The sequence below is a fragment of the Anser brachyrhynchus genome (genome assembly GCF_964034855.1).
Source record: "Anser brachyrhynchus genome assembly, chromosome: 1".
NCBI lineage: Eukaryota > Metazoa > Chordata > Aves > Anseriformes > Anatidae > Anser > Anser brachyrhynchus.
In genome coordinates, this window is record NC_137694.1 from 179,202,353 (window position 1) to 179,225,727 (window position 23,375).

The 23,375-nt window shown below is 40.0% G+C and overlaps 2 long non-coding RNA genes across 4 annotated transcripts in view; one reads left to right on the forward strand and one right to left on the reverse strand.

Annotated features, from left to right (window-relative positions):
- The window catches only part of LOC308184546, a 40,992-nt gene extending 28,091 nt beyond the window's left edge, over positions 1-12,901 (reverse strand). For both annotated transcript variants that reach the window (XR_013942699.1, XR_013942700.1), the window contains exons 1-2: positions 11,303-12,901; positions 6,762-6,939 (exon numbers count right to left, since the gene is read on the reverse strand). This is a non-coding gene — a long non-coding RNA (uncharacterized lncRNA). The remainder of the gene's footprint in view (positions 1-6,761; positions 6,940-11,302) is intronic.
- LOC308184541 lies at positions 8,693-11,313 on the forward strand. Of its 2 annotated transcripts, none has more exons than XR_013942696.1 (3): positions 8,693-8,827; positions 10,520-10,702; positions 10,952-11,313. It is a non-coding gene; the product is annotated as an uncharacterized lncRNA (long non-coding RNA). The 2 variants fall into 2 exon arrangements; XR_013942697.1 differs by having other exon boundaries at positions 10,520-10,660.
- Positions 12,902-23,375: the final 10,474 nt, after the last annotated feature.

Genomic DNA, 23,375 nt, shown 5'->3' on the forward strand with positions numbered 1-23,375 from the left:
CATTGACTTTATAAAAGTCTAAGTTGGGGTAAGCTCATCATTTGTGACTCCTTTTACAGTCAATAGACAGGAATCAGTACATCCAGAGAGTGATTTATTAGAGCAGTCTTAAATGATGAATCTCCTTGGAGACTTCAATTTCTCTTCATTGACTATAAAGGGAAGGTCATGTGTCTAGCTTAGACTTAGATGCCTAACTCATGGCAGAAAGCAGTAATCCTTCCTCCTGTAATTACACAGACCACTGGGGACACCACCTGAATCTTGCTCAGAACTGTTGATCCTTCTGGGAACAAGAATTTTATTGCATAAGACTGTAATAGGATCTAAATCTTCCTGCCTGCTTTTTCTCATTGCCTTTGGTTGACAGACACTGTTTTAAAAGATTAAGCCTTAGAGACAGTGGAAAAGAGCTTGAGGGGAGATGTTGCTGTGCAAGCAGTGAATTTAGAAAATTAGCAACACAGATCTCACTAAGGCGAAGAAAAAAAAAAATGTTTCTTCATACCACTGCACTAACCTGCTTCAGTCACAAGTGGCATCCTGTGGCTGTGGAGCATGCAGGAAGGCATAAACACTGAAATGACTTTAGAGCTGCTCCAACATGGTTTTCACTTGGTTTTGATTCCGTTTTGGAAGCACCAGAGCACAGACCATAACATGGAGGAGCTGTAAGGCAACAATGCACTGCCTCCTTGGGAACAATATGATTCCCAGGGGTCTGTGAGAGGCGTGTGCCCAGGAGATCAAGAGTGATCCAAATGTGGCATTAAATCCCAGTCTTAGAGCAAGGTTTGGCCACCTAAACAGAAGTGCCTAAATGCCGTAAAAGATGCCACAGCAGCTCCAGCTGCTCCAGAAGAACAAGTGCCTTTCATAAGCTATGCATCACGTCGGCCCCATATGGGCACCTCAGATGGCATTAGACACCTCTGTTTTATAAATTGGGTTGTTTGTTGCAGGCCAACAGAATAACTTCCAGCCCCAGATTACACATAAGCAAGTGCCAGTTCTGGTGTGTATCACTCAGCAAGTGACACATGCTATGTGAACAGCCTGGCACCTCTTCTTGCATGTGCACAAAGGTGAACCATTTTTACAGTGAGCTGCAACAGCTGCAATGATTGTACTCTGACAAGATTACTTTATGTACTCTGCACTAGGTGCTCTTCGCACTTCCATATGCAGTATCACATGGGAGAGGGAAGCATTTGTCCCATCTCATTTTAGAAAACACCAGTACCAATCTGATACAAATATGAATTGTTCACTGGAGAGAAATGGATATTATCTGGGCACGGTTTAGCTTACACATTTTAAATATATTCTTTAAAATGACATCATGCGAACATCAATCAAGATCCAGTCCCACCATTACAGAACACCAGGTGGTAAGAATCTCAGCAGGAAGACTGCCAAGTACATTGTCCATCTCTTGTGGAAATTGACAAAGTTGCTCAGAGAAACTCAGTTTGGAAAGTCTTTAGCAGATAATCTTGCCTATACTTCTGCCACTGCTGGATTGTCCTACAAAGCAGGTCTATCTGCCTCTGTCTGTCACTGAAATGTTTTTACTCAGGTTTTTCAAGTAACACTGTATGAGGATGACAGCTTTTGATGAAGTAATTTGAGAGACAGAAAGATGTGTAATATGTATATGTGTGAACCTGTGCATGTGTCTTCCCTATCACGCCACAGTCCCGCCCTATCGTTCTGCAATGGTCCGTAGTTACAGGACTTTCATCATTTCCATAGGAAAACTATCCTAACATTTATTACTTAAAAAGTTCAATCAATAGTTATTCTGTATCTAGCCTATATTTTATTTCCGTGAGAAATGAAGGTGTACAAGAAGCCAACAGTAAAAAGAGAGGGAAGAAAAAAAAGGGGAGGGGGGGGAGAAAAAAAAAAGGCAAAAAGGTGTAGAGGCATACAAGAAAGAAAGAGCTTATGGCATATGCATGAGCCTAAAACTTCAAGAAAAAAAAAAGTTAAATTAATGAAGGTAGTTCGCTGTTTAAAATTAATTATTTTTGCATTTCTTTTTCTCAGAGGTTCCTCTTCAATATTCCAAATATAAATGGTGGTGGGATTATTTAGAAGTGGAGTACATTATAACTAAGGCCTATAGCAACCTCACTCAGCAGTGAAATTTGTTGTCTCCCTCTGATCCTCAGATTATGGAAATGAGGGGATGAATGTACATCAGTAAGATTCCCTACCGAGATAGCTTTTCACTCTTTTCAGTAAGAAAAAGATCAAAGGCAAAATAGCTAATTAACATACCAAAGGAGACAAAACCCCTAGAGCTTTATCGTTGTTGCAATCCAATAATAAACAGCCAAGTACAAAAAAGATTATTTGATAGTGACACACAGAATTGAAAGCCTTTGAAATGTCAGCTTCTCAAAAAAAAATATTTTTGGAAGGAAAAAATATCCATAATTATACAGAATAGTGCCTAAACATTCGGGAGTAACTCTTCATTCCTGTGAGAGCTTGCTTGTAAAACTACTTTGCTTAAGAACAACAGCTTGGTTTGCCTTTATCTAAAATGAAGTGGAAAGAAAAGGAAAAAAAGGAAAAAGAAAAAAAAAAAAACATACAAAAGGCTTCACATCCCTTCCTGAGTAAACAGTGGACTCTTTTATAAATTAAAAATTAAGTACTGTTGCTCTTGTTCTATGAGAAGATATCGTCAGTCCCCATTCCCAGACCAGCTTCCAGCTTTAACAGACTTGGGGACAGTGGGAGACCAAGGTTTTAAACTACGTCTGTCTGTGCTGGCTAACTTCTATGCCATGTTACAAGTTCTGGGTTCTTTTATAAAGCCAGATACAAAAAGTCAAAACTGTGTAGCAGTAACTTGTATGAAACTGTTCTGTGGGGAAAGCAACTGTTCAGACAACACAGATACATCAATATCAGTAAAAGAAAGTGGACTAGGGAAATGAGCCCAAGCATATTAAACTGTATAAGCATTTTCTCTGGCACACTTTTGGCTCAGAGCAGCTTTTGTTTCACAGCGCTGTGAAGAGATTAACAGTGCTCTGAGGCCATTCCCAACAGATATCTGGCACAGCCAGCCTGGCTTCAAGGGTAGTTGTAGATGTATGGGTGCAAACTGTGACATTCGCAGGGCCAAAGGATGGTCGCTGTTCTGTTCCGCTTACAGGTGCTGACGTAGCCAATCAGCCTGTGTTAGAGAAATATTTATTTCCTGGGACATCAGAGTTTTGAGTAAGGGAAGCTGGGAAACATTGTAGTGAATGGCTTTTTGGCAAACAGCACAAAGCATTGCACTTTTATCCTACCAAAGACAGGTTTGCATATTTGAAAATTCTGGCATAATAGAAATGATTTAGAAGAAAGGCTAGTCCTTGCATGGATACTATAAAGAATATTCAGGAATCTGTTTGAAAATGTCCCATGGGATAAGGCGTTAAAGGGAAGAGGATTCCAAGAAAGATGATTGCTATTCAAGAATCACATCCTCCAATCTCAAGAGCAGTCTATCCCAAGAAGTCCAGCAAGGATGAAAAGGGAGTTCCTAGCAAAATTCAAACATAAAAAAGCAAGTATACAGAAAGTAGAAGCAGGGATGGGAGAAATACAGAGACACTGTCCAAGCCTGCAGTTAGGAAAGCCAAAGCCCAAATGGAATTCAATCTGGTGAGGTATTCCAGAGACTACCAGAAGAACATAAGTGACAAAAGGGAGAGTAGGGAAAATGTGGGCTGCTGAATGGGGCAGGGACCTTGGTGACACAGGACATGGAAAAGGCTGAGGTACTGAATGCTTTATTTTACTCTGTCTTTACTAGCAAGACTGGCCTTAAAGAATGACAGGTCCCAGAGATGAGGGGGGAATACTAGAGCAAGGAAGAGATACCCTTCATTGAAGAGCATCAGGACAGAGAGCGTTAAAGCAAACTTGACATACATTCCATGGGCCTTAATAGGATTCACCCATGAGTACTGGAGGTGCTGGCTGATGTTATTGTGAGGCCACACTCAATTATCTTTGAACGATTATGGCAACTGGGAGAGGTGTCTGAGGACTAAAGGAAAGCATATGTCACTTCTATCTTCAAAAAGAATAAGAAAGATGGTCCAGTGAACTGCAAGCAGTCAGCTTCACCTCAATCCCTGGGAAGGTGATGAAGCAACTAATCCTGGAAACCATTTCCAGGCACATAAATGAGAGGAAGGGGATCAGGAATAGCCATCATGGGTACGCCAAAGGGAAGTCATGTTTGACCAACCCGATAATCTTATATGATGAAGTGACTGGCCTGGTTAGACAGGTGAAGAGCAAAGGATATTGTCTACCTAGACTTCAGTAAGGTTTTTGACAATGTGTGTCATAAGATCCTCACAGAGAAGCTGAGGATGTATGGAGTGGATGAGCATACAGTGAGGTGGATTGGAAACTGGCTAAATGGCCAGGCCCAGACGGTGGTGATCAGTGGCACAAAATCTAGTCAGTAATTAGTGGTGTGCCTCAGAGTCAGTACTGGATCCAGTCCTGTTCAATATACTCATTAACGATCTAGGGATGTTGGGGCAGAGTGTACCCTCAGCCAGTTTGCAGATGACATGAAGCTGGCTGTTATATCCGAGGGTTGTGGACCTGGACAGGCCAGAGAAATTGGCTGACAGGAAACTCATGACGTTCATCAAAGGGAAAGTCCTGCACCTGGAGAGGAACAACCCCCGGCACCAGTACATGCTGGGGGCCACCCAGCTGGAAAGCACAAGGTCCTGTTTCAACCAAATTGAACATGAGCCAGCAATGTGCCCTTGCCACAGTGAAGGCTAATGGTATCCTGGGATGCATTAGGAAAAGCATTGCCAGTAGGTCAAGGGAGGTGATCCTTCCCCTCTGCTTAGCTCTGGTGAGGCCACACCTGAAAGTACTGTGTCCAGTTCTGGGCTCCCCAGTACAAACAGAGACTGAACCACTGGAGAGAGTCCAGCAGAGGTCCACAAAGATGAGTAAGAGACTGAAGCATCTTTCCTATGAGGAAATGCTGAGAGAGCTGGGACAGTTCAGCCTGGAGAAGAGAAGCCCCAGGGGAAAGCTCATCATTGTACATAAAGTTCTGAAGGAAGGATGGAAAGATGACAAAGCCGGGCTCTTTTCAGTGTTGCTCAGAGACAGGACAAGAGGCAATGGGCACAAACTGAAACACAAGAGGCTCCATCTAAACACCAGGGAACACTTTTTTACTGTGCAGGTGACAGAGCACTGAAACAGGTTGCTCAGAAAAGTTATGGATTCTCCCTCCTTGGAGATCTTCAAAAGGTGCCTGGACATGATACTGGGCAACTGTGTCTAGATGGCCCTACTTGAGCAGCGGGCTTCAGCTAGATAACTTCCAGAGGTTCCTGACAACCTCAACCATTCTGTTACATCTTTTCACATCCAAAGTATTTTCCCTTTGTTAGGGCCACCATTACTCTAGGAGAAAATTGAATTTCTGGTGTTTTTACTCCACCTACTCTCTGAAGATAGTGTCAATTTCCACTGGAACCTGTTATTACAATAAAATAATATTCTTCACATTTCAGTTCATTAGTTGGTTCATCATATTTGTGATTGGGTGCCTAAATGTTAATCTGTACTTCTCATGAAAATAGAACCAATGAGCCCAGTCCTTGAACCCTGTTTATGCAAACCAGGGATGCAAAAGAGACAAGAGGCAACACAACCCACTGCGTGACTCAGCCTTTGCAAGCACAGTGTTAATATACAATTATATTATATATAATTATATAATATACAATAAATATAGGGTGTTAATATACAATGTCTATGTTTTTTATATTTTAGGTCCCAAATAAACGTATCCATACTGCCAGCACTAGAGGATCAGGAAGCAAGTGTGAGTGGAGAACCCTGTCTTTTTGACAGAGCATTGCCCAGGTCTGGGTTGTTCCAAAAGCAAATCTGTTAGAGATGGGCTCCTCCCACGAGCCACATGGTGCCACATAAACTACAGGCCATAGATAGATCTCTAGTTGTCTTTCAAAAGACAGCAAAGTAGACATAGTAATAAATGGTTCTCTTGGATAAAAAAAAAAAAAATGGTGTCTTTAATCTCAGTTAAATCACAACAGCCATACACTCAGATGATACTCTAAATTAAACATGATGGACCCAAAACTAAACAAAAAGACACTTTCAGAGGCCCAGTCTTCCACTTCAGCTGTTCCAAGCTTATCACACCAGCTAATATGTATAGCAATAGCTTTCCATTCCAAAGACACAATTATCGCCAATAAATCCCCAAAAGATATTTAGTACATGGCAATTCATAGGATACATTGCGGTTTAGAAAGACCTAAGCACTTCTTCAGTGCAGGGCATTCTGGCCTGAATAACTGTCAGTTACCACATAAAGATACAGTCAGCAGAATTGTTGCTGCTGCTATTCTGATTTACATGTCAAAAGGGTCCAAAGTACATACCACTGAGCTTTTCCTGACAGGTCTGGAAGCAAAAGGTTTTGCTGCATTTTTCCTCAATAACGGCAAATCCAAGCATGAAGTACAATTTTCCCAGAAATTCCAAAACTACCAAAAATCCATACTACTCTTCAACAAGACAAACTTCATTGTGTAGTCAATGCAACTGCTAAACCCAAACTGATCCATGACTACAAACTGGATCTCACAACTACCTGCCAGGTATGGCTGAGTGGTAATCCCCTTTACAAAGTCAGTCAAGAAAGAACTGAGGAGAAACCTTGTACTCACCTAATAAACAAAATATGTCTATGGATTCCTTGTAGAGTCTGTGTTTTGGACAGATTGTGGACTTGCCTTTACTCTTCCAGGGTTAGTCTTTTCAGTGTGAGTGAGAAAAAAAAAGTATCAAAATTTAGTCCCTGTTGTTCTTCTGTTTCAAAAGGACTTCAAAACACTCCCAGAACACCTGCAGGACAGCAAAAAAATCATAACAATATTGGGTCAGGTGTCTCAAGTCACACAAATGTCACATTTAAAAGCACCTTTGCTAAAGTGGAAACAAACATATATTGTAGACTGCAAGAAATATTGTGCCACACCGACTCCTTGGCAAGCTACCAAAAGATAAAAGTCTTCCAATGAATCAATATAAAAAGTCTTTCATAAAGCATAATATTTGCTTTAGCTACAAGACACAATTTTTATGTCCTTTATCTTTTCACTCTAAACCATTAGAGAATTTAGCAATAGCATGTGTGTGTTTTCTTGTCTGACTAGTCTCATTCCTTGTCTCATATTTTCCTAAATGTAACTTTTTTCTCAGTCATTAATCACTAGTACTAGGCTAATATTTAAGAAAAACAAAAAACACCCAGAGTCTTGTAGATGGCTAAGTGAATTCACTTTAGTTCTTGTTGTGTTTACTTTCTCTGATTACTATAAAAAAATGTTTCCAGGGAAGGGAGAGAAGGGAGAAATGTTAAGATAGGCTGTGAGTATCAGAAAACAATCAGAGAAATCAAATTAGAACAGAATATAGACGAATATGTTGTGACACATTGGTACAAATATTCGTCTATGTTCTGTTCTAATTTGATTTCTCTGATTGTTTTCTGATACTCACAGATCAGTCAAAACTATTCATATTATGAATAACAAACACACAAAGACTTGCTTATGAAATGGAGAATTATTTCCATAAATTAATTGGGAACAGATTTCCTCACCAGATTTCCTCACGTCTATTCACATACAGCAGCAGCTTGTTCCATAGACAGGTTTTTCTTGCTTCACTATGAGTAACCAGGAAAGAATTTGACCCTTGACAAATGATTTTGAATAACGAATATGTTTTTAAAATATTTCAATCTGCTCCTGGGAAAATTCATCAGCAGAGCAGCAAGCAAAATTTGCTGTCTTTATTACTTTTTATTATTTAGCCATCTACTCTAGCTGTTTCTCCAGACCTCACCCTTTAAATGCTCCCACCCTCTCCTTCTTTAATTTCAGCTGTTGTAGTAGACGTTTTTGTAAAAACCTCCTGTTGGTAACATTCATTACATGTTAGTCTGCAAAGTTATGAAGTAAAGAATGCTTGGAATGAAAATGAGGAAAATAATTCCTACAGAGGAAATGCAGTGGTAATAATTATCCACTACACTTAGTTTTCACTGTTTGATTATGATTCTCAGCCAGCTACCATAATTTCTTATTCAGAGGCAATTGTGGCAGAAGAAAAAGGAATAGGCTTTTTAAGGTCTTTGTGAGGCTCACTCAGTTCCTTTTTATGTTAGACTTATCCACACAAAAAGATACACTGAAAGAATATTGCTCAGATTGCAAAGTCAAGCACTCCAGTACTAGTAAATGCCAAAATTAAGATCTCCTGAAAACATTAATTCAGTCCCTTATGCATATGCATTGTGCCATAGTCTTTAATTACTTGATGACATACTATTTTTCCACCCAGTTCTTGCCTCATTCTGTGTTCATGCTGGATGGTGCTCGCTTAATGAGTAAGCTATTCAGCATTTTCTTTTATCCTCCACATTCAGTGTGTGGCCCCAGTGCTTTATTTACGGTACACTGTTCAAACCCTGCTATGAAGACAGAATTAATTTTCTCATGGGCTTTTCTATGGCTGTCATCACTATCATATCTTAAATATTCATTAGGCCAGAGAGAGGGAAATGTTGTAGCTTGGTGGTTGGAAGACTCACCTGGGAGGCTTGCTCTGATGCAGCCTCTGCTCGAATGAATACTTAAATAGCCTGTATCAAACAGAGCAGCTTTGAGAGAGAAGACGCTAACCGGCCAGTACCTACAGACTCCTGATTACAACATTCATCAGAGAGGTGGGTAACTTAGGTTGAAGACTTCATAGATAAAGACAAAATCTGGCCCCTGACCTCCAGATGATTAACTATCATGTATCAGACTGCTGCTTTATTTTCCAGTGAAATGCTACTGGGGATAAGGGACTTAGCTATAGGAGGTGGTTTATCACTCTGTGATGGAGAGAAAAACTGGCTTCCCTCCATTTGGAAACACCTCCTAATGCTTCTCTTAGGAAGTTTCTCACTAAACTTTCTGACTTCTTCAGACTCCTTTCTTGGGTATCCATTTTTTTCCATGCTCTGTGTTGGTGCCCAGAATATAAGGCTGTAAGTCAAAACCACATTGCCCAACAAAGGATCTAAGCACATCCTAGTCCATAAGGAACCTAAAACAGACTACTTCTTCTTTTGCATCACGTTTCCTAGTAGTCTTCTTATATGGTGTTCCACTGGTACCTGTGGCAGAAAAACTCTGCTCCAAGCAGCTCTGCACCCACCTCTTTCTAAAAGTGGAGAAGCTGGAGTTTGAAGCCCAGTCTTCAGAAAGCAAGGAACCAAAGTAGGCTCTAGCATTCCAGTGCTACCTGCCTTCTTTGCTTAATCACACCTCTGCTGAACCAATGGCAGAGTTTTGAAAGGAGGAATGAATAACATCACTCAAAAGCACTTAATCTCCTGGCTAGGGTAACTTCCTGCTAAGTTTAGTACTGGGTCACAAACTGCAGGGTTTTTTTAGCTGGGAGGTATATTCACAACTTGTTAGACTGTCTGTGGTTGAATGCAGCTGTCTTTGACTTTGAAATTTATTCTCAGCTATGACAGCAGTAAACATCAGTTTTTGCAAAACAAGAGTCAACCTCCACCCACTTTAATTTAATTTCATTCTAACTCAATAAAACTTGATTGTATAATGCCTGCCTTCTTCAAAGTTTCTTGCTTGTTTGAGGACTTGGTTTCTTAATTGCTGGGGGTTCAAAATTAGAAGTAATTTTTTTTTTCTGCTGCCAAAGATTTCTCATAAGCAGGTTTCTCTTAGTCGTTTGTTCTTTTTTTTTAAAAAACATCCTATATCTGTCTGCACTCTGTATAAAACATTCTTGTGGATTTCAGAGGAATTTTCATAGGATTTTTTCCCTTTCCTTTTAAATCATCTACTTCAGAATCTCAACTTCTTTTTTAATCATTGGAAGACATATAATTTGTCACAGAAACACAAGCTTTCTCACATACAATACACTCCAATTTGAATTTAAATGAACATTGATGGAGACAAAATGATCTAAAATTCCATCTTTCTGCTGGGAATGTATTTGAAAGATTAAAAACACCTGGAAAAAAAAACTTCTCTAAAATTAGCTATAAACACAAAAGCAATCATTGACTCATTTCACCTTAGCCTCCCAGGTAGCAATCAGGTGACGACAATATCTAATGACTATTGCCTAAGGTCAGATTTTAACTGATGTCATTAACCCTTCAAAGTTTATACCAATCCTTTGAACTATCTAGATGGTTTAATAGGCTCTTTAATTCACTCACATCTAATTACTTGTCTCACATAAATATTTGGTTTTGATTCATTAGAATACTTACTCTGTGCTCACGAAGCACTAGTCAATGCATAAAACCCTTAGTGAGGATTACAATCATTAAATAATTTCTTGCAACCTCACCCTAATTTTCATCTGTGGGTCCTGTTTCCTTTAACAGGCCAAGGGCCAGCATCAGTGAAGGATGAAGTTACAGACTACACAGACCAGAAAACCAGAAAGGCTAATTATTGTAACTCTGCCACTGAAGGGCATCTGGGAATTGCTACTGATTAGCAGCTAGACAATAGCCTAACAAGCAGTATGTCTGCATTTCATCAGAGGGCTCCAGAAAACATATGTGGTATTGTATAAATAGTGTGTAGGGACCAGAAAACAACCAAATATGGCACTCAAAGATACATAGCTTGAACTGAACACATGGTGATGGTAATGATTGGCACCCGAGTGCATGCTGAGCACAGGGCTAAAGTAATGAGCCAATTACAAAAATCATGATAGAGGCATGGGAAAAGATCATTAGGAATACATGCCATGATGTATAATGAAGTAATTACTTGTATACAAAACTGAGTTTTGTCTGACTTTTTAGATGCAAACTGTGGGATCCATTGTGTGCTGCTCCACCAAGAGTAGAAAGTGTTGTGCTTCCTACTTGCCCCATGACCTCAGTAAAGGAACCTGTGTTATCTCTCCAGTGCTATGTCAAACTGCACCAGAGTCTTCATGGTAACTGCATAAAATACCAAGGTTGGAACAGGTGAATGTGGCCTGTGGGTAAGACTATTTACTCGGAACAGCCTCCATTGTCATGAGGTCCCTGAATTGAATGCCTGAAGCATATGAGCATATGAAGTATGGGAGAGCCAGCTGGAGCCAGACCAAAAAAAAAAAAAAAAAGGCAGATGTTAGGGAAAGCAGCCTCCTAAACAGTCTAATTTACCTTTGTTTCCCCCATCCATGGCTGTGTTGAGAATGAGAACCATGAGGTTGTTCTAAGTCATGCTTATTGTCACCATGCCTTATTCTTAGTTACTGGAAGAATAGAAACCATTTCATTATGGGCATAAGGACATTTGAAGTATCTACATGAAAACTGCAATCAGAAAAATAACTAAAAAAATAAACAAAAATGGATACTTTCATTTACAAAGTGCCTGGAGTTAGACAACAGCTACATCCAGCTGATGGGTACCTCTCCTTCTTTCCACATCCTCCTTTCATCACTAGCAGCCACAGACATCTTCTGCACAGCCCTGCCTAGAGGTCCTCATCACCTCCTCCAGCCCTGCTGCCATCACCATGAGGCAGCTGGGTCTGCACACATGAGCAGTGAGGAACAAGAAAGCCTGTAGAGAGAGACAGGAAAAAAATGAATCCCTTCACTAGCTTCACAGACAGCAGCAACAGTCAATAGGAAATGATGATTTGTCTTCCCTCCATCTTCTCAAAGACTGGTTACCTGCTCATGTCACCCTCATATCTCTAGCAAGACTCACACAGCCACTGGGATGCAGGGTGAGGATGGGGCTGACTCCTGGAACCTTTTCCATTTGTCTCCTCTTGTGCTCTGGTGAAGTCCTAAGTACGTGAGAGGCCTCTGCCTTCATACAGCATGAAAACAACCCTTCAGGGGATATCATAAGGCAAAGAATTCAGCATAGACATTAATGTCAGTACTTCATCTCCTGCCATCCTTAGAATGCCCTAGCTCTGGAGTACAGACTTGTCAGGGTGCTGGGTAGGTGTCACAGAGAGAGGGATTTCTTCAACCTGCAGAGTTCAGAAATAAATAAAATCTTTATGCAGGGTAGAGGAGAGGAAGAGGGAAGAAAACAAGACACGAACTGTGTAACCAAGCTGGTAGGTAGCTCACCTGCATCCAGAAGCATTTCTGGGTTATGGCCTGTTCTCAGGACTATTTTCTTCTTCATTTACATCTAGAGTATGGTTAAATGGTGTTTATCCACAAACATCACCAGACATTATTCATTATAGTCGGCAACTCAGTTTACACTTTCCAGATCAGTGGAAGATGTGTGCTGGACTCCTTCACATAGAGGTGAGCTCTGAAAATGTCCTTTTCTCCGAGTGAGTAATCTAACAGCTACAATAATGTAGAAAATTGGCAGAGATAGTGCATCTTCTGACTGTTTTTTTTGTTGTTGTTGTTGTTGGTTTTTTTCCCTCAACACAAGAACAAGGTTTTTATAGCTATAAGGATTCCAGCTCACTTCACGGCAAAGTGAGCGCAGGGTAATCCCCTGAAATCTGCAGCTCCGCTGTGGGAGCATGGGGAAGGGCACAAGTTCATTTATTTGCTTAGAGTTTCCCGACTCAGTCCATGGACAGGTTTGGACTCCAGCCCGAGGCACTTTGCTTTGCTCACACACAGAGAAGGGAGCTTATGTATCCACCTGGATTCTGTAAAGGACAGAATAAGGGACAAACACTTTATACCTAATAACATCTGGCTTCTCCTGTTTAAGCGGTAGTCTTTCAGCATCTGATGCTAACAGATCATCCAGACTCTCTGAGTATGGAAAAGAATTACAATCATACCTGTCTACCTTTGGGGTCATGATTAGTAATGTTGCTATTTTTATTCCTTTGCTGATGTACATGTAGATATTTCACAGACACCTTTAACTTATTTTGTCAATAGTCTGTTTCCTTTGCTAATTTATATATATATATGGCTATGAACTTCTCTATTTTCCTTTCATTTTTATAACATCTAAACTATATTTATGTCTTCTTTTTCCATCTAGCAGATCTTCCTTCTTGATATTGGAGGGTACTGGGTGGGAGGAGGGGAACATCTACAGAAGTACTCAAACATTTGTATTTTTCCTGTACAACTTTACACTGTAGATATGCCTGTACCAAACCTTGTACCTTGCTGAGCCTGACCTGCTGACTTGACTTCCTGTCTTGGCCTTGGTGTTGCCTCATCACTGCAGGTATGTCTGGTGGTCCCTGGGCTCACAGACAACCCTTGATCCCTGTCCCTGCTCTGCTGGCCTGTCATGGGACACCATGGAACTGTGCTTTTGTCAAAGAGGACGCTCTGCCAACCTTCATCCTGGCTTCTCTTCCCTGCCAAGCATCTCTGGTTGCACCCTGACACTAAGACATTCATAAAGCCCTTTTTGCCCTAGCATGTTATTGCCTGTAACGTTCAGATCTTCTGATCTGCTTTCATTTAGTAAACCTCAGCATGGGTCCAAGCAGCAAGAGTGCACAGAGAGCATCCCGCAGTCCTGTGTGAAGAAATGCTTCACAAAGGAAATGCAGAGATGCTTCTGCCCTCAGGCACAGTGGGATTTTCACAGCAGTCAATATGCTCTAGGATGCCAGTGACTTTTCTTCAGTGGGACTTCACAGCAAGGTCTGCTGTACTGCCAAGAACTAGGGCTGCACCCAGAGCAGGCAGTGTGAGTAATTGATTTCTCAGGTCACTCAGCAAAGAAAACAAAACTAAAAAAGGCCTCATTTCCAACTGTTTGGAATGTCTTTCAGTTCTTCACCCCAAGAGGAACTAAAAATGAAATGGAAAATGCTTTTTCAGTGTATAGTATTCCACTCAACAGAGAATAAGAGTGCTTTGGACACACCAAATGAGTATGAAACCCTCTGCCACTGAAGGGAGAGAGACAAATTCACAAAATTGCCATGTGACATGGATTTTCCTCTTACCCATTAGCACAAAGGCCTGAAGCCAGGATTTGGATACGAGTCTTCTATTGCTAGTAGTAGTTGAAGCCACATCTCCTAGACCCACAGCCTGGATCAAGTTAGGATTTAGAGCTCCATTGCAACATTGTTCCATGTGTTGTTAGCAGTACATCATCTTAATGTCTGCTTCATAAAGTGGAACAGTTCTAGAAAGGATATTAAACTGCACATCCTTCCCCAAAACACCGCTGGTGAGGGCTATCTAACCAGCAAGACAGTCAAAATCAAGGCCATCTTCTGACTGATTTATCATGGCCAAACAATCCAGGACCATCTGTGTCATCAATGTGTGTCATTTGTGTCATCCCCTTATCACCAAGTGTCAGAGTCTCCTGCAAGGTTTTCCTCCAAGCCACAAGAAGAATTATCTTCTGTCCTAGAAGTTACCGCACTTGTATACTGGGAGGATGATATAAAAAATGTCACATTATCTAACAGAAGACAAGAACTCCCAGCCCAGACCCAAGTAGCTTACCAGGAGGGACTTTCCCTGGGGGCATCAGGAGAAATTGAAATTGTTTCAGTACAGCTCAGGTACTCAGTCCTGTATCTCCCAGAAACTGAGCAAATGCTGCATGACTCTATACTGCTGAGGAAAAGCTGTTTCTCTGTTTTGCCAGATTATCACTCTTGACCCAAATTTATGCTAACTTTAGGAAACTATCACGTATTTTCCAAATAATTTAACTGGTAACAAAAAATAATCACCAGTTATCACCTATGATTTCTACTTTTTCCGTTTAAGCAAATTATTTCAATTCTACTCCACCCTTTTCCACTTTTTATGCAAACTCATACCAGTCCATGTAAAACAGACTGTAGAGATTCTTTAAAACCAGTCCACCAACCCAAATCATTTTGACAAATTCAAAGCCAGTACTAAATATTAATAATATGAATTAATAATATTTTGTAGCTATGTAAGTGGAATATGGATTACAGGAGAAAGACTCATCAGACATTTATGACAGTAAAATTGTCTGGATGAGAAAGTACTCACCACCCTCTTCTCTTTCTTTTTTGCCATCTCTCTCAGTCACCAGCCTTATCACAAGCCATCTCTTCTTATTTCCCTAATACAATGATCTCTACATCTGTCTGTCATCCAGCCTTGAGTGAAGTGGCTGTTTCACTCATCTGACAGAAGTAGAGTTGGTTTGCCAAATTTCCATCACTATCACTGCATGGCATTACTCTGGGATATTAATAAATAATTTCTTACCTAGGGCCACCCAGCATGGATTACTTTGGAGGCACCTCTTATCTTAGTGCAACAATTATAACATTTAATAGGCTGAGGGATACAGCGTATGTAAGATTTCAGGAAATCCCTTCGCAAGATTTTCATTCCTTAGTTGAGATGCAGGGCACAACTATTTAAGGATTAGCTCTTCCCTCTCCCAACACATGCCTCTTTGATGATACCACATCCTTCTAGCTTCTTCTGTAGAACAGAAATGGAGAATAGACATGCTGGGGGAATTGTTAAGCTCAGGGTCCTTTACACCTTTAAGGCAATTACATTCCAAGACAAGAGTATCTAATGTGCAGCACTTTCAGCATGTGTAATGGGTATTTTTATGAAGTCACGAAAACCTCCAGATATATTCCCTTTTTAAAGACTGTCATATGTTATAAACCTTAAGCCAGGTTTAATGCAAGTGTGTAGGGTTTTTTATGTTTTCAAAGTGGAAAATGTTTTCTCATAAAATACATGGGCATTTTTTACTCTGTAAAACACTCTGTGAACTTTTTTTTCCCCCATGGTGGGGAACTAAAGGCAGAATTTGGTAACAACCAAAGATAATTAATTTGCTTATTTGTGTGTTTTAACGTACATTCAAACAGACACTCAGCACCATACTATCTGAACATAATATTTCTGCAATGGAGAAGCATACAAAATGGTTTCCAGGGAGTGTCAACTGCCAGAGCAGTACTTCAAAGAACAAATACTATATACAAGCGTCCTTTGCATAGTACCCTGGACTGAGCAGATGATATTTGTGTCATAGGGAGGGTAACTTCTTCCAGAGATGTTCCAGTAAAGTTAATTCCACATGATTCATAATCAAAATGTATGGAGGAAAGCAGTTCACATATTTCTGAGCAGACGTCTCTGGCATCATTGCCTACAGAAGTAGAAGGCTGGGCATAATAACAGGCACAGAAGGTGTTGATGTTCCTCTCTCTTAAATTAACCAGGCAGAGCTTGTTGAAAATATCCCATCAAAATGAGTTTCTGAAGGAAAAGGTTGTGTCAGATAGACAAAGGAAAATCTATCTATATACATTTTTCTGCTTCTGTAGGCCTATAGAGGTTCTGCAGGCTTGTGCAGCTGTTTACTGTACAGCTTCGCATCTGCTCAGAATTGCACATTTCTCTCTCATAGGTAGAGTTTCTCAGACTCACACCTCCAGTGCCACAACCAAATTTCCTCTTTCTTGGCACCCAAGGTATGAAGCTAAGCTTCTCACTTCCTTTATCCCTTCACAAGTTGTTTGTTTGTTTTGTTCGTTTTTGTCCAGTGTTGTTCTGCCTTTACAGGCAGTCATTGAAGTTTGATATAGCTCTGTTGTTATTCCAGCACTAGGAATTTCCCTGTCACCACCTCTGAACTTAATTCTAATAGTGAGAGGAAGGCAAGTCAGAGATGAGAACAAAACCATACACCCAAAACATATTTTGTAGCTGAATACTTGTACACATAACAAATTCCTGGTGTCAAGCTGACTGCATTTGCATGTAGGCAGGATGACTCCACTGTCACAAAAACTGTTTCTATGTAAAATTATCCCTGTCCTACATGACCTATCACCACAAAAAAAAAAAAAAAAAAAAAAAAAACACTTTCATTTCCCTCCTCAAAATAAATCTGTTCTTGGTTACAACTTTCTTTCCTATCAGGATTTCTCACAGGAAAAAGACTTCTCTCTTGAGCTGTTGTATACTTGAGGCTTGCAAAGTCATAAATAACTCTGGTTCACATGGTGTTAAACTGGAAATCAGAGTGAAATGCCAGAAGAGCAATGTTGGAATAATATTTAGTGACCACCCCAAAAAAGATGAGCTGCTGACATTCTCTTCTAGCAGACATTTATAAATCTCTTTAAAGCAGAACATGTTGCAGAAATCTTGCTTAGAATGACAAAGACATGAGTAAGTGTGACAAGCCCCTCATCAAAGAAAAAATGTTTCAGTCCTCTGTCCAAATAGATTTCAAAAGACAAAATGAGCTACCAGTTTTGTCTGTAAATGGACACAGAGTGACAGATCAAGTATGGCTTTTAACTGATGATCATATAGTAAATAAGAAGAGAATGCCTCCAACAGATAATTCAGGCACTGTTATTATCCAGCTCTCCCGATACTTCCATAACCATTTCTATCTTACCTACTTTGCTCACCCCAGTCAGTCAGGCTCAGGAAAAAAAAATAAAATAAAATCATCAAAGGAATAAAAGTACAAGCAGCACTTCTATTTTCACTGCTGACATCCCTTATGGTTCATTACCTAACCTGGCGGACCACTTCAGACTGTGAATGGAATGAAACACATCTGACCTCCCAAAATCTAAGCAGCAGAATACTCCTTTCCGAGTGAAGCAGGTGACACAAATAAAGCACCCATACACACACACACACATCTATGTAGTCCACACTGGCAAACTTTCATGGGACTCCAACCACTCTGGCTCTGCCTGGAATGTGGGGAGTATGCACATCTAAACCAGCTTGCTTGGAAGCCATCCTGGCAGTACCCAGCAATGTAGCACTATCCTTATTTTCTTATTGAATGGTGAAATCTCTTCCTTTTTCCAGCCCCTGATGGAACAAGGATAAGAGAATTAGCTGACAAAAGCATGGGAGAACTCGGAAGAAATTACAATGAAATAGAGAGTAAGTGCTGGAGATGGGGAAGTCACTATTAACTTCTCCTGAGAACCCTGCTTCTGGTTACTAAAGGCTCAATTCAGTCACCTGAACATAAGTTTATATTGTCACATTACACCTTGAGGGTATCTATCTCTCCAGCTGCCACTCCAAAAGCTCTCACATCTAAAAATCCTGTGGAATATGTATTATACCTCTGCAGATGTCAGGGTTACCCTAGGGTATCTAACATGAAAGAAAACTTATGTTTAAGGTAACTGTATCACTCCTTTGTGGTATGACTCAACCTGAGACTAAGACATCTAAATTTAGGACCAGGGTGCCGTTGACTAAACAAAAGGACACAGTGACATTTGAGGCAACCTACAGTATCCAGGACAGTCAGGTCCTGAATCCTAAGGCATCTCAAATGGCAGTAGACTCGAATGTTTAGGTACCTCAGATGTCTGCCTGTGACCTGTATATATCAGTTTCACATATGGTCAGTGGAGATCTTGACTTATTTTAGTTACACACATACAAGGAGTTAAGTTTAAGATGCCCTATAGTGTGGAAGACACATGGAGATGACAGATAGGACAGAGGACATACAATAGAGCAATAACTTTCCATAGTTGTACATGAAAACCAAGGAAGATATTTTGGGGAATCTAAAACATCAGTGAGTCAATGTGTGGGCACCTGAATTCACTTCCCAGCCATTGCATTCAGTGGTGCCTAGAAAGTGCCTCAGATAGTGCTGAAGTAAATACCTGCAATAGGACTATAGTAAGATTATAGCTGATACCTTCATTTAGACACCTACAGTTAGTCATCTTTAGCTGGAGCTGAATCTCATTTTACTGATCAGATAGATGTAGTCAGAACAGACACAGGATCAAATCCATTCACCGTTCAACAGCAGGTCTGCACACCTTAGTTCAGAATGGCATGAGAAATTCTGGATTACTGCAAGGGCCAGTGCACTTGGCCAGCTAGGCTTTAAGATGTCCTTGTAAAGGGACAAATAGGTCAAGGATCTAGGATCAGCTCTGTCAGAGTATAGATACAGCCGCTGAAGGCCCAGTTGCTTAAATAGCTCTGTACAAAACTACTAATTTAGGTCATCTTAGGGACTGCATAGTGATGACCACTTACATGGTCACATGGCTGACCACAGCATGTTAAGAGTTGTTAAAAGGAACTAACGGAGCAAATCATCCCATTGCTCAGTAAAAGTGACAGGTTCACGATAATTTTTCATCTTGAACTGGTTAAAAAAAAGTCAGTTTATGACCCAAGTATCAGAAGAACATAATTTACCTTCCTGTTCTTATTTTACTATTAAACTACATAGGTTGGAAGTTACTACATGGGCAACAAATACATCAACTCTACAACAATTCCCACCGTGACCTCTGTGTGTTCATGTGTTAAGCTTGGAGGGATGGATCAGACTAAGCAGAGAGGATATTAGGTCTGCTTAGTTTCTGTAGACTTCATTGAGATTCAGGTAAAAGAATATGTCAGATATTTAGCCTGATTTCTTTCAAAGAAGCCAGAGAATTCCACCTAGTACTTTTTGTCGAGAAGACATTACTTCTTCCATTGTGGTGGTAGATATTATTATTGGTTTGGATAGGAAAGCACTATAGCTGGTCTAGAGTTCCTATTATTAAGATAACTGCCCATGGCCAGATAGACACCATGTAATATCATCATCATAGCATCAAATCAACAGTAGCACCATAGCTATCTAAAAGTTTCATATTGATATTGCTTTGACCTAAATTTACAAGATGTCTGAGGTTACTTTCAATCTTGCTGGATTTTACTGTATTGGGGAATGTCAAATGTTACGATGCTATTTGGAATTTGGGCTTCTGTAAACTCTACTGTCATTCTGTCATTGCTGCCTCTGTGCCTTCCCTTTAGGTGATGGGTAGAGCTATAATCTATTACATTTTGCAAATACACTGCCATCTTATTGTCACTTGCTAGTCTACTTTTAGAACCTCTCTTTCAACAGTAGCTGACAAGGACTGGGCAACTAGACAAAGCCACTCCACTTTGAGGTCTAGGAAGGCTACATGTAGGAGATGTGAAAGGAAAAGCCAAATGGCATTGTCCTCCTTGCATTTTCTGGCATTAAGATAACAATTAAAGGAAGGAACGTGGAAGAGTTGGAGTTAATGCAATAAACCATTTTTATATTAGTTTTAATCACTAATTCTCAAAATCATAAGCATGAAAAATAAATATGCATATATCCAGATTAGAGCAATGGAAAGAAAGAAAAAGAGAGAAAGAGAGAAAGAGAGAAAGAGAGAGAGAGAGAGAGAAAGAAAGAAAGAAAGAAAGAAGGAAAGAAAGAAAAAGAAATAGAAAGAAAGGAAGAAAGAAAGAAAGAAAGAAAGAAAGAAAGAAAGAAAGAAAGAAAGAAAGAAAGTAAGTTAAACTCTGCCTATTACTACATAGTAAAAAAAAAAAAATCAATTAAATCATGTCAAATCTTCTGAAAATCCTGAAACACAGATAGTGTCATGGTAGTAGACATTTCTACTCTATATTCATTATAAAGTGAATATATTTATTGCTTATGAAAAGAGATTATCTACTTTACTGCTTAGCCATTTTAGGATCTTCCCAACTAATTTAATATCTTTCAAGTCTAACCTTGATGAAAGTTGCAATTTTTTTATTCAGTATGTCTTTAAGACTTGTGGTTTTGCCAGCACTGTGAAAGGCCATTAAAAAGAGATGGTTAAACACAGGTTAACTAATGGGATACTGAATTTTAGTACTCAAGGGAGACAAGCACTGCTTTGCATAAAATCACAGTTCGGCAGTGATTAGCTGGCACACTCCTAAACACAGCAGTGCTCATCTAAAGTAAACAAGAGACATTATGTTAGATAGCAGGAGAAAAACACTTACATGATACAGGAGCCAAAGACCTACTCAAAGGACTCATGAAAGTGTTACCTCCCTTGTCGGGTGCCAATCCCAACAAGCTTTTGGTCAGATTGCCAACCAGACAGAAGCCATTTGTCCACGACTGGGCCGACAGGACCAGGAAGGAGTCTCAATGCCCTGTTGTTTCACACAGGATCACAAACAGCCAGTAGATGGTAGCAACTGTCGGTCACTCGTAACCTGAGCTGGATTCCTGCCGACAACCTAGATATAAAAAACTCGGCATTTCATTATCAACTGCATGAGCCTGCCATGAGAAAAATTTCATTAGCCTTTGCAACTGCTAATTTTAGTTGACAGATGAAAGTGTTGTCAGAAATAACACTATAATGCACTATAATACACTATAACTCCTATATATGGATTTCTTAAGCTACACAGTCCATTTCAGGCAACATACAGGGGAAGAGTAACACCAGGGCAGGGCAGAACTGCATCTGCAGGGTCTGTGAAAATGGTCTGAACAGATGGAAGGGTAAGGAGAGAAAGGCTGTCTTATCTATCCATAAGGCTCTGGTTTTGGAAGGAGGAAAGTTAGTTGAACAGAATAGAATAAAGAACAAAGGAGTTATTACATGTATGCAAAACTTTCCAGACTAAAATCTACATCTCCATGTTTTCCAAAAACTGTCAAGTGTCTTAAATGTTAAGCATCCTCCTTTGTGTGGAGGATATCAAAAATGCAATCATCATGCTTATGAGAAATAGATGAAAGAAGCAAATGCCTCACTGTTAGAAAAAAGAATGTACAGATTTCTTATTAGAGGAATACTCTCCGGCCCATGGTAACAGTTACTGACAGAAAATTATTAGCTTGAAACTATAGGATGTGTCCTATAAAAAGAATTTGTAAATTTAATAACATAATTTCTGCATAAATTAAAATATTTTAATAGAATGTACTTGCTAAATAGTTGAAAAAATGCTAATTGAGGGAAACATCTGCTCTGAACAAGAGCGTTTACCACAGGCAAAGTGCTTGTCTGCAGTGGTAGTTTGCATGAGGAATAACAGGATGCAAAGCCTCAAACTGTATTTTTACTCTGACAGAGAGTTTAAGGATATGGCATGTTGAGTTTGACATTCGTTGTGTCCCTGATTTCCATACCATGCTTGCTCAGTTTTCACAGGAAAAATGGAAGGAGGTGGGAGGAGGTGGAGAGGAGACGTTGCAAAAGATAAGAGATGACAATGAAATGCTTAAACTGGAATATTTTTGTTAAGCTGTACTTTTCTGGGGCTCTCTTTTCTTTGTTACCACCACTAATAAAGGATCTCACAGCTGTGCCTCCCAGTTTGCCCCAGAAACACCTTTGTGATGCTCACCTGCAGACTGCGAAGAAGGTACAACCTGCTTAGTGGTCCTGCAACCAGATTTGCACCAAAAAGACTGGCATGTGATGCAAATGCAACATAAAGAGCCTCTGTCAGCTTTCCCAGGCTAGGCTGGTTTTACAGAACTGCCAAGTAACAGCGGTTTGGGACCTTTTTTTTCTTTTTTTTTTCTTTTTTTTTTTCTTTTCCTTTTAGAAAATTAGCATCTCTGTCCCTGAATAGGCCCAGAGAGCAGAGCTGCTGAGTAAGAGGGCAGAGAGCTGGTACAGATAATAGCAAAGCTCTGCCTGCCATTTTCACATCCCTGCTAAGCTGTCTTTAATAAGCATTACAATTAGCTTCTGATAGCTGCTCAGAGGCCTGCACGAATCAAGCCGGTTGTCTGAGTATGTGTCTTATTAGTGAGTTGTCTCCTCACAAAACTGCCTGTACAAGTGACACCCTTCTCAGCGGTCTCCACGGAAGCCAAGGATTGAACCCATTCAGAGACTGAACAGCTTGCAAAGCCCATTCCCTAAAGGACACAATAACAGGAAAATAATATAACGGAGAATAAAGGCACAAGAACAGGACGACAGAGAAGACCCTACGCTGATGGTAAATTGAACTTATTTGTCACAGAGGGTTTTTCGACCTCTGAACTATCAACCCAATCTTTTTCTCTCAGACTAAATATACTCATAGCTAGTTTTGGCAACAAGCAATTCCACACCAGCATCTGCAGTTTTAGATACAAAAGAATAGCCTCCCTTTAAAACTCCAATTTATTTTCCACACTAAAATTAAATTACTATGTAGCTGAAAATAACAGCAGCCCACAGTTTTCAAATACCCAGTAGAAACAATCTGGCTGGCTGACCCCTTGCCTGAGTTTCGTGATTGTAATGTCACTAAAATCTAGTTATAATGATATTTTCTTTATTAAATTATGTGCTTCTGGCAGGTATGTTTTCTTCTGCAAAGGACAAAGAGTATAATGCATGATCTCAATGCAGTTAAACATCTAAGATGTCTTTAAAATATACTTTGTGTAAAACAGAAACAATACCAAAATGAAAAATGTACCTACACTGAATCAACTAAGTTTAAAGAA